The following is a 12,287-nucleotide window of genomic DNA, read 5'->3' as shown; positions in this document are numbered from 1 at the left end:
CCATATTCCAGCTAAAAAATTTTTCTTTGACTGGGTTTCCACATCTTAAATAAATAAGTAATGATAATTCATCTTACCTAATTTACAGAGAAAATCAGAAAATAGCAACAGATATAAATTATTATGTGACTAAACAATGAAGATGCCAAGTGTCCAAATAAAGAAAATTCAATTTTCTTTTTCTGCCTTCCGCTATACTAGAACCCAGGAACAAATCAGACCAAGACTTCCGGCACCTCCACAGGATCAGACTGCATCCAATTCTGTGTACCAATTGTTCCTCAACTGCATTGTATTTTCTCACTCTTAGGTTCCCTACAATCTGCTTGTTTTCTCGTTTTTCTGTTCTTTGTGTATGTTTAAGCAACCTCAAATGATTTTTATGTATAAGGTGTGGGGCAGGGGTGGCAGTGGCCCTTATTAATAGATATATAGGTAGATTAATAAGCAGAGGACAGAGGCAGTTTTCAATACTGATCTTAAGCAGCAGGCTCAATGTCTGAATAATCAATTACTAGTTATGACAACATGGACAAGTTAAGCAGTCTCTCTGTGCCTTGGTTTTCTCAGATGTGACATGTAATAATGGATGGTGCCTATGAGATAGTATTGGGGGATTATATAAAATGTATGAAAAGTACTTAGCACATGTATCTTGGAAATAATAACACAAAACCAAAAGTGATTATGGATAAAATGAGTGTTCAAATCAACTGGTAGAACAGAGGTTTCTTAGCATCACTTCCCATGATTACATTTAACTGTGAGGAAGAGGCTCCAAGTTGCTCACCCCAACATCCACTCCATCCTTCCTTCACAAGGAACAGAACCCAGCTGTCTAGCCAGCCACATACATTGTGGCAGAAATAAAATACTACACATTTCAGGCTCCCAGGCAACAGGTACAGCTAAAAAGCCACATGACTCTGTGACTGTCAATAAAATGTAAAATGAAATAGTTTTGTGTCTTTTGGAAAGTGTGCTTAGAGGGACTGATCTAAGCCAGCAAAAAAAACCCCTTTGCCTTTCTGCCCTTCTTCATACTTGCTGCCTAGAGTCTGGATGTGAGAGCTGGAGCTCAAGGAGCCATTTGGGATCATGAGACTCTGGGTAATAAAACTCCTTATTATCCCTGCACTTCCTAACTCTAGATGTCATGAATATGAGAGAAAGTCTATTTCTGTTAAGACCCTCATACTGGATTTCTGAGGTATGTAGCCAAACCTAATCCTAATTGACACACATCCCATGAGAATAAGCTACAAAACACTATTTAAGGAGAAATTACATATAAAGAAACTATGTCAAATTTACTGATTCACAAAGTTGTTTTGTTTTTACATCAAATAGGCTAAAACAAATTCACTCAGATCTACTTCTCTGAGTATTAAATTAGTAAACTGAGGAGAAAATTCAAGGACAATATGTAGGGTAAAAATAAGTCAAGATAGAAGGGGTAAAGCAAACCTTTGTGAATGCAAAGAAGCCTTGAAATTCAAAACAGATGATTATTTTTATACTGCAGCAACTTAAATTCTAAAGACGAGGTCACACACATAGTTCATCATAAGTATATACTTAGATACTTAAACAGCCAAAACGTTAACAATTATTGTATTCAGAGAGTTGGCATCTGAGTGATTGTAAAACTTTTTTCTTCTCTTGTTTTGTAGACTAGATTTTTCTTTTTAAGAACAACAAATATATATTAGATTTACTATAAGAAAAATAAAGTTAATTCCATTTTTATTTAAATATAGTTATCAGTTATTTTTCCACTGCCCAAAGTCTGATATGAAGACATGGTTTAATCAGGTGTTTTTTCCTGTTTCTGAAGTAAATACCTAGTATGAGTTCAAATATATCCTTCAAATAAGAAGCAAAGTTCAAAATTGCAGCTGTCCTAACTTCAGGAAATATTCTATTTCTAGCTTTCATTAAAATGCACTGTAGAGTTGAAGCAACTTCTTCTTCGATCCATGATTTTTCAGACAAGAATACACTGTTCTTTAGGTCCTCTGACTTTCTAGTGGTATTTAAAAACATTCCTTCGGCACCTGAAATCTTAAAGCAGCACCTGGAAAACACTGCCACCTCCTGGCTTTTAAGACAAATTGCACCTAAGACTACTACATTTTAAATTCCACACCAGAAAAGATACTTAAACTGAAAGGCCATAATAAACACCGCAATAATATAACTAAAAGCAAAACAAATAACCCTAAAGAAACCTTAGTATACAAAAAAGTAGATCGTAGCTACTTTAAGTGTATTCAAGTTGCATATGAAGATACTGAGGGAGGGGCCTAAAAGGTTTAACCACAAAGTTGCCATCCATGATTTAAGAAATGGCAGAGGGGAAGGCTGGATATAGACTAATTTGCAAACACAACATGAACGCACTTGTTCCCCTAGTGATCATTTTTTTTCTAAAAGTAAGACATGGCATTTAAACCAACTCTTCTTTGTAAAGCTCCCAAAATAGCAGATAGAAAACAGTTTGTATGGTGATTCCAACCAATTACTATACTTGACAGTCTCCCAACACATGCCTGTGACCAAGATGGAAAAAAATAAAACATTTTGCCTTTGAGAAAGAGAGTGTTCTTTTACACCTGTTTAACAGTACAGCATATACCTTACTTTTCTGGAAATTGGTAATAATATCACTGTACCTCCCAGGGTATTTCTAAGGATTCAATTTAATTATCTATGTCAAGCACATAGTACACACACCATGTTTAATAAATGGCAGCTATTACTGTTTGATAGATTCACATAGTTGAATATTGTAACCAAATAGTATTTAATGAATTGGTACAAAACTTGAGAACAATCACATTACCAGACAGAGAAAACTGAGGTCTTAATAGGTCAGGCAGGAGTCAGCGATAGCCAAAGGGCTAGCGCTTGTTCTATAAAAAAGGTTTTATTGGAACAACCATAATCATGTTGTTACATAATGATTATGGCACCATTGAGCAGTTCTGACAAAGACCAAATGACCCACAAGTCTAAAATAGTTACAATCTGGTCTTTTAAGGTGAGAGAGAGAGAGAGAGAGAGAGAGAAGGAGAAGAGAGAAGGAAAGAAAAGAAAGGGGTAGAGGGTAGGGCTAGATAATTAACCAACAGTTAGGAAGGGTATAGAATGAGTCTTCTATTAGGTGGGAGATGAGACTAAATGGTTTCTAAAATCCCATCTAATTCTAAAATTCCCAATTCTAACAGCTTAGATGAAGACGCACTTAGACAAAATTTAGGAATTATATTTTAATTCTGGAGCTACTGCATTAGTTTAGTTAAATTAATATCCCAATTCTGCACTTCCCACTTACCTTCAACATGCATTTGTGTTCAAAGGGGCAGTAAAGGAAGAAAGCTACATGCACTAAGGCAGCGGTTCTCAACCCGTGGGTTGCAACCCCTTTGGGGTTCGAACAACCCTTTCACAGGGGTCACCTAAGACCATCCTGCATATCAGATATTTACATTACAATTCATAACAATAGCAAAATTACAGTTACGAAGTAGCAACAAAAATAATTTTATGGTTGGGGGTCACAACATGAGGAACTGTATTTAAAGGGCCAGAGGTTGAGAACCACTGCCAGCAAACAGTGAACAAGATTGCAAAACCTTTCACTTGTTTGGCAGGGTAACATTCTGTCATGAGGACATGTTTTCATGCATGACCCAAGAGCTTATACTTCAGGAACCAGTCCTCGGGGTTGGCATTTTTATTTTCTAACCACATGAAAAAAAGTCATTAATAATATGCTTGGTCACAAAAACCCTTGTATCTCCCAAGGAAAGGAGGATCTATTATATCAACATCTATATGTATAAAAAAGGCTAATATGCAAAATTTCCCCATGGGAGTTTGATCACTCGCTATGACGTGCGCTTGACCACCAGGGGCGGCTCAAATGAAGGAAGGCCCTTGCCAGCAGCCAGAAGGCCCCGATCTGCCCTGATCGCCGGCCAGGCCTAGGGACCCTACCTGTGCATGAATTTCATGCACCGCGCCTCTAGTATAATATAAAACATTTAACAAATGCTTACATAAGAGCAAAAGTATTTGATGTACAAAATCTTCATCACATTACATTAAACAGAAAGTTAAACTATGTTCACTACATGTCTGCAACTACTGTATCTCTGACTCACTCTAAATACCAATTCTGAAGACTGGTAAGCATGTGAATAACTTGCATCAAAATTAAGTGTTACACTTTTTAAAATTTCATATTAAGAAAACTACAAAAAATGTTAATGGAAGTTAATTAATAATAACTCTGACGGTCACCAGCAACTATCTATTTTTTAAAATAGTAAAGAGTAGTATATTGTATGCTTCAGTCGATAAAAATACTTGTAATGATGCCTAAAAGGGGGTGAAGAAAATGTAAATGATACTGATTTTCTGAATGGATGTTAAGGAAAGAGAAGTCAGTGGTTTACATTCTCATGAAGAAGTTCCAATTAAAGGAGAATGAAAATGTGGTTAAGTTAAACTTAATACTCAGTTAATTTAAACCTATGTTCATACATATTGATAATGTTTAAACAGCAGCCTTCTTAAAGATTTCAGGCCAACCAGCATGGCTCAGTAGAGCATCAACCTTTGAACCAGGAGGTCATGGTTCGATTCCCAGTCAGGGCACATGCCTGGGTTTCGGGCTAGATCCCTGGTGGGGGACATGCGGGAGGCAGCCAATCAATGCTTCTCTCTCATTATTGATGCTTTTATCTCTCTCTCCCTCTCTGAAATCAGTAAAAATATATTAAAAAAAAAAGAATTTCACTATTTCACAATGTACTACAGTGTATCTCTAATGGAATAAAACTTGGATGTTGAAGATGTGGACCCTAATGGAAGGTACATGACAGCTCTGAATATGTTCACTACATGTCTGCAACTACTGTATCTCTGACTCACTCTAAATACCAATTCTGAAGACTGGTAAGCATGTGAATAACTTGCATCAAAATTAAGTGTTACACTTTTTAAAATTTCATATTAAGAAAACTACAAAAAATGTTAATGGAAGTTAATTAATAATAACTCTGACGGTCACCAGCAACTATCTATTTTTTAAAATAGTAAAGAGTAGTATATTGTATGCTTCAGTCGATAAAAATACTTGTAATGATGCCTAAAAGGGGGTGAAGAAAATGTAAATGATACTGATTTTCTGAATGGATGTTAAGGAAAGAGAAGTCAGTGGTTTACATTCTCATGAAGAAGTTCCAATTAAAGGAGAATGAAAATGTGGTTAAGTTAAACTTAATACTCAGTTAATTTAAACCTATGTTCATACATATTGATAATGTTTAAACAGCAGCCTTCTTAAAGATTTCAGGCCAACCAGCATGGCTCAGTAGAGCATCAACCTTTGAACCAGGAGGTCATGGTTCGATTCCCAGTCAGGGCACATGCCTGGGTTTCGGGCTAGATCCCTGGTGGGGGACATGCGGGAGGCAGCCAATCAATGCTTCTCTCTCATTATTGATGCTTTTATCTCTCTCTCCCTCTCTGAAATCAGTAAAAATATATTAAAAAAAAAAGAATTTCACTATTTCACAATGTACTACAGTGTATCTCTAATGGAATAAAACTTGGATGTTGAAGATGTGGACCCTAATGGAAGGTACATGACAGCTCTGAACTGTTCCTACCCTCACTTGTAAAATGCAAACAACCCCATTTCCTCACCACATAATTGTTTTAACAGATTAACGAGCACCTCACTAATTAAAAATACTCTATTAAAATAATGTCATATTAGTCAGTGCTAACATTAATATTAATCTGAACCAATGTCTAATTACAGATACCAAGAAAAAAACTATATTTTACTGAATACAACCTAAAATTTGGGGATTCACATATCAAGCATATCAATTGCTTATGTAAAAGCAAAATTTGGACAGATTTAGTATTTCAAATTAATGGCTTGGTGTATGGCTTTTAAAGAAGACAGCATGGCCCTAACCGGTTTGGCTCAGTGGATAGAGCATCAGCCTGAGGACTCAAGGGTCCCAGGTTCTATTCCGGTCAAGGGCATGTACCTTGGTTGCAGGCACATCCCCAGTAGGGAGTGTGCAGGAGGCAGCTGATGTTTCTCTCTCATTGATGTTTCTAACTCTCTATCCCTCTCCCTTCCTCTCTGTAAAAAATCAATAAAATATATTTAAAAAAAATAAAGAAGACAGCATGTCATTTTCTAATTACATAAGAAATACTCAAAAAAAGTCACCCATAATCCTACCACAGTGATAATTACTAATTTTTTTCTATGCTTATACTGACATATGTTTTGAGGCTGCTAAATCCATATATTTATCTGTGCATATTAAACAAGATTGGGGTCATATGTATATGCTGTCGTATCTAGTCAACAAAGGACTTTGTAAAAATCTTTGACAACCTGAGATATAAAAATCAGCAATATTAAATTGATTAATTTTCTTTGAATGCTAAAGAGGTTGAACTTTTCAAATATTACTAACTACTATTTATTATGTTAACTGTCTCATATCCTTTATTCATTTTCCTTCTGAGATTTCTTACTGATTTATAAAGGCTCTTACACGTAAAGAAATATTAGTATTTTGCCTGCTTATGCTATTCCTTTTGCTAAAATTGATCTATCCCCACTTGTACACCTGGCTAACTCCCACTTGTTCTATAGGTCAGCATCACCTTCATCCAATCAATTCTATAACAATGAACTGGAAATCTAAGCAGTCGTAGCATGCGAGGAGATGGGGATCCAACAGTAAACAAGACCTGGTAAAAGGAATAGCAGATGTTCTCAGCTCTGAGGTGAGTTAAAAGTATGAACTGTTCGACCCTGAAGGAGGGCCAGCATGGCTAGAGCGGTAAGAGTGAATGGGAAATTGGCATAAGATCAGACTGGAAATGCAGGGAGGGGTCAAATCATAACTTCAAACCATGTTAAAACTTTTCATATTTATCCCAAGAGCACGGTGAACTAAAAGAAAAGCAAAAGATGACATATTTGTTTTTAAAAAATATCAGTGCCACTTTTGTAACAGAAGAATGAGCTAGTAGATAAGAATGGGCAGAAAACTCAGTCAGGGTCTATAGTGCAGCAGTCCCGGGGAGAGATGACTGTAGTAGGCTGATGACAGGGTGAAGGAAAACGGAAAGAAGCAGAGAAGAGAGACATTTTCTGGAGACAGAGTGAACAGAGCTTTGAGATTGACTCAAGGAAGAGGGAGATGGTGCATGACTCTAGGTTTGTGGCCCAAGATACCACCTAATCTATTCCACTCAACTGACTAGAATAGAAACACTGGAGGGAGAGCAGGTTTGCAAGGGCGATGGTAAACGGAGGAGGGGTACGGATTCTGTTTTAGATATGATGAACTGAAGGAAATTGTGAGACATCCAAGAGGAGAGACAGAAAAATCAGATAAGGGTCCATTGCTCAGGGTAAGTCTAGGTCTAGATTGGAGGTGAAAATTTGGAAACCCCAGTACAGAAGGTAATTGAAACCACGATGGGTAAAATAAGAAATCAAAGGGACTAAGACATCTGATCCCCAAGACTAAGACAGAGTATCCCTACTCGGAGTCCCATTACCATGTTGCTATGCATACCACTATCACTGCATTTTCCCACCATCTAGTGAAAGTTTCTATTTATATATGTTTCCTTGGTTGACAATAAGCTTTCCAGATGTATGATCAAATCTTACTTATTTCTGTGCCCTAGCCTTGGCATAGTTCCCAAGGCACTAAGCACATTCAATACAATGTCTGTAAGAGCTTAACCGTTAGTTTGAGATTGTTAAGAAGCAGTATCTATACATATGCACGCATGCACACACACATTTAAGAGCTCAGACCCTGGGGCAGATTACTTGGTTAAATCCAGACTCTACCATGTTATCAGTCATATGACCTTGGGTAAGTTACTTAATGCCTCTGTGACTCAATGTCCTCACCAGCAAAATAAGGCAGATAACATTACCCATCACAGTGTTGTAAACATTGAAATTTCAAAGCCCACAGCATAGTAGTTGCACACGGTAATACGCATTCAAATTTAACTATTCTCATTGTTGCTATTATTACTTTCCTTCCTTCATTCTTCCATGGTTAGAGAAATGTTCAAAAATAAAAAGGATTTCCAGTTATTCACTGTGATCCTTAAGCTTTGGAGCACAAAAGCAGATCATGTTCTTCCACGTCTAAAAGCAAGGGGTAAAAGTAAAGAATACAATTTTGATGTATCTGGTAAATGAAACTGGTATTTTAAAAATAACTAAATTTAACAGTGAATTTAAAAAAATCTCCAGTAACAAAATCATTTCAAACAAACCAACAAAAAAGTTATTGGTTTGAATTATTAAATTGCAACAAAACTGTTCATCGTATTCTTTTCATTTAAAGTGTAAATTTATCATGTTCATTTCTCCACAGGTCTTAACATATATCTCTATGTTCCCATATCATGGGTGATCATTTATAAAACTAGGAAGTTTATCTTTTTCTAGAGAATCTTGATATTTGTCCCAAGTTACTGATAAATAACCACAATTTGTAAGACTAATTTAGCCATTATGCTAATGCTACTAAAACAGCATCATTTTATAAAGAGTATTTTCTTTCCAAGTATAAATATTAATTCACTAGATAGCTCACAAACCGAATAAACCCTCTCTCAGCTTCTGGTTGGTGTCAGGGTTGACATGCATAAAGTTCAAACTTCTCTGTATTCTGATTTTTATTTCAAGAATATGAATGCAGGGGTCCTAGCAGGTTTGGCTCAGTGGATAGAGCATCCGTCTGGGACTGAAGTGTCCCGGGTTCGATTCCAGTCAAGGGCACATGCCCAGGTTGCAGCCTGGATCCCCAGTAGGGGGCATTCAGGAGGCAGCCGATCAATGATTCTCTCTCATCATTGATGTTTCTATCTCTCTCTCCCTCTTCCTTCCTCTCTGAAATCAATAAAAAAATATATATTTTTCAAAAACAGAGTGTGAATGCAGGGTTCAAACTTGAACTGCTGACAGCTCATCAAAAAGTTAATCAAGAGAAAGCACTGCAAGGTGAAAACATAACAGGTGAAATTTCCTATTCTGACAGTTTCCTTTCAACTACTTTTATAGGTTTACCTTTCAAATAAAATGCCTGTGTTGATGTAGACCTGTTAGAGGTCTATGCCATTTATGACTGCCAGGTTAAGAAAAGGAAGGTAAGCCTGATTGGTGTGGCTCAGTGTTGAACGGCGACCTATGAACCAAGAAGTCACTGGTTCAATTCCCCTGTCAGGGCACATGCCCAAGTTGCGAGCTCCATTCCCAGTGAGGGCGGGGAGGGTGCAGGAAGCAGCCAATCAATGTTTCTATCTCTCTATCCCTCTTCCTTCCTCTTTCTCTAAAATCAGTAAAACATATTTTTAAAAAAAGAAAGAAAGAAAAGGAATGTAAGATTATGAAATTAGCTCCTTGGAAAATAGTGTATAGAGTTCAAGAGTTCAAACTATTCTAGTTAAGTTTTTACTATTTGGTAAAAAATGTAACATAAATAAAAGCAAACAGGATTACAGAATAAATACACTTTCCATATATAAGCACAATTAAGAATTTCTGGTTTTACACAGAATTGGTCAGATTTTAAAATGATAAAAATGGAGAACTTGGCTAAAGATCAGAAGAAAGCCATAAATTTTTTTATAATGGAAACTAAGTTCTATGAGAAAGACTAAAGGACAATGATTTAAAAGTAGCACAACAGAAAACTGAGTAATTAAATAATAACATACAACTAAAAGAACACATACTAGTAACAAGAGTGATAAGGAAGTATTCTGACTGGAACATTGGTTCTTTTTTTTTTTTTTTAAATATATTTTATTGATTTTTTACAGAGAGGAAGGGAGAGAGATAGTTAGAAACATCGATGAGAGAGAAACATCGATCAGCTGCCTCCTGCACATCTCCTATTGGGGATGTGCCCGCAACCCAGGTACATGCCCTTGACCGGAATCGAACCTGAGGCCTTTCAGTCCGCAGGCCGATGCTCTATCCACCGAGCCAAACCGGTTTTGGCTGGAACATTGGTTCTTAACAAGAAGTTTAAACAAACAAAAAACTATGAAGAGGCTCAACTCCCAAAGCATTGATTAACTAAGGTTTGTAGGGCCCTGGTTTTTAAAACATTTCCAAGTTGTTTCTAATGGGCACCTTGGTTAAGAACCACTGGGCTGAAACACCATACCACAAGTCGTCAAAATAACAGAATTATCCTTTCAGTAAATAGATCCTTAAAAGGAGCTATATCCACATATCAGGACTATTTATCAAGATTTCTGCACACTGTTTACCATGTATTGATTGTTTCCTTAACTCAGATTCATGCACTGTATCATCGCAATCTGCCTTTGGCCTCTGCATGACATAAAACGTTACCAATGGATGGCTCTTTGCTTAATCCAAAGTCACAGTTGAAACTCCTTCCTACTCGACCATTCCAGGGCGTAACTGGGAACCCCCAATTCTCAAAATTCTTCCTCTGGCACCACCCCACCCTTTGCTTGGCTTCAGAGGCACCTTTCTTCTTAAATCCTCCTCCTAGCTCAAATACTTTACCATCTACTCCTTAAATCAGAAGTTCTTAACTAAATCCCATTACAGGCCTGACAGCTCAACTATAGGTTCCAGAGGCGAGAAACCCCTTGAAATTGTTTATGTACACACAAATTTGAATGTGGCACCAGAGGAGGCCATTGTTTTCTTCAAATCTCAAAAGATTTTAAGACCCCTGAAGTTTAAGATCACTGGATAAATCCTTTTCTACATTAAACTTTCAGGCTTCAATTGCTATACATGAGTTTATGGCTCCTAGCATCAATGATGACCTATCAGAAATCAGAACTCATATTCCTAACTGCCTATGAGGCATATTCATTGAATTAACACATCCAAAATTAATCCCCTCAGAAATACTTGCTGTCCCTTGGTTCTTAATTTTAATGGAGCTATCATCCAACACTTACACACCTGAGTCAGACATTTCAGAACCATCCCTCATCTCTTTTTTCTCCTATACCCAGTTAACTTCTGATGTAGCTTCTTTTCTGCATCCAAAGCATCAGTGTTTTATTTTAGGCTTTCATATGTCATTACGGCTACAGTCTTCTAATGGAACTCTCTGCTTCCCATCTCCACAGTCTGGTCCATCCACCAAAGAGGCAACCAGAATTATCTTCCTGACTATGCCACATCCTGCTTAAAGACACATCTCTTGGCTCTCTCATATGGACAAAATAGACTCTAACTTGCTTTGTTATAAATTCAGTGAGCTTCACGTTTCCAAATATACTTTTATAACCTTTTCTACTTTCAATACACTTGAGCAGTCTGAAGTTACCAATCCTCTTGCAATAGCAGACCCTTTTCTGAGTTTATATCTGCCTAGGATGCCCTTCCCCACTCCTTCAATTAAATTACTACTCATAAGTGCATTCATTTAGAATACAACTAATGTGTCTAAACACTGGGAATATAGCTCAGAACAAAATAGTCAGGTAAGGGACCCTCGTGGAAGTTGTATTCCAGTGGAAGAAACAAACAACAAATAGAGAAGTAATTAAAATAGAGAATGTGATCTACGGTATAAAGGAAATAAGATGTCACAAAAGAAACTTTAGGAGAATCCAGGAAGGCCTCTTAACTTCCTCAAAAATGAGAAATTCTTCTTAGAGTTAGATCTTCAAGGATAAGGACCCAGGCAACATGAAAAACTGAGAGAAAAGACCCCAAAAGCAGAGGGCACAGCAAATGCAAAGGTTCCATTATAACTGTCTCATGATCCTTGAAGAGAACTGTTTAATATAAATGTGTTTCTTTAAAATTTGTTTTAACAACGGGCACTTGGTCATCAACTCAATAGTTATGAATTAAATGAATACTTTAAGAGCAATTAAAAGAAAGGATTGTTGGGGTGGGGAAACAGTGGGAAGTATAGACATTTTTCACTATAATAATAATCTCCATAGGTCCACACCACTCAAGCTCTCCAACAGTACCCTATTATTTCCTTACTAGAGGCCCGATGCATGAAATTCGTGCAAGAGTAGGCCTTCCTTCCCCCGGCTGCCCTCTGGCACCCGGGACCCGGGCTTCCCTCAAAGCCCCGGCTTCATCTGGAAGGTAGTTCAGAAGGTCGTTCGTTCAGCTGTCCGGTCTAATTAGCATATTATGCTTTTATTATTATAGACTAGAGGCCCGGTGCACAAAAATTTGTGCA

General features: G+C 37.1%; 1 protein-coding gene across 1 annotated transcript in view; it reads right to left on the bottom strand.

The window, feature by feature from the left end:
• Window positions 1–12,287, bottom strand: part of TBPL1 (TBP-like 1) — a 28,957-nt gene that overhangs the window by 7,959 nt on the left and 8,711 nt on the right. The window lies entirely within an intron of this gene.

Source organism: Myotis brandtii, unplaced genomic scaffold (assembly GCF_000412655.1).
Source record: "Myotis brandtii unplaced genomic scaffold, ASM41265v1 scaffold123, whole genome shotgun sequence".
NCBI lineage: Eukaryota > Metazoa > Chordata > Mammalia > Chiroptera > Vespertilionidae > Myotis > Myotis brandtii.
This window is presented reverse-complemented; position numbering and strand designations above follow the sequence as displayed.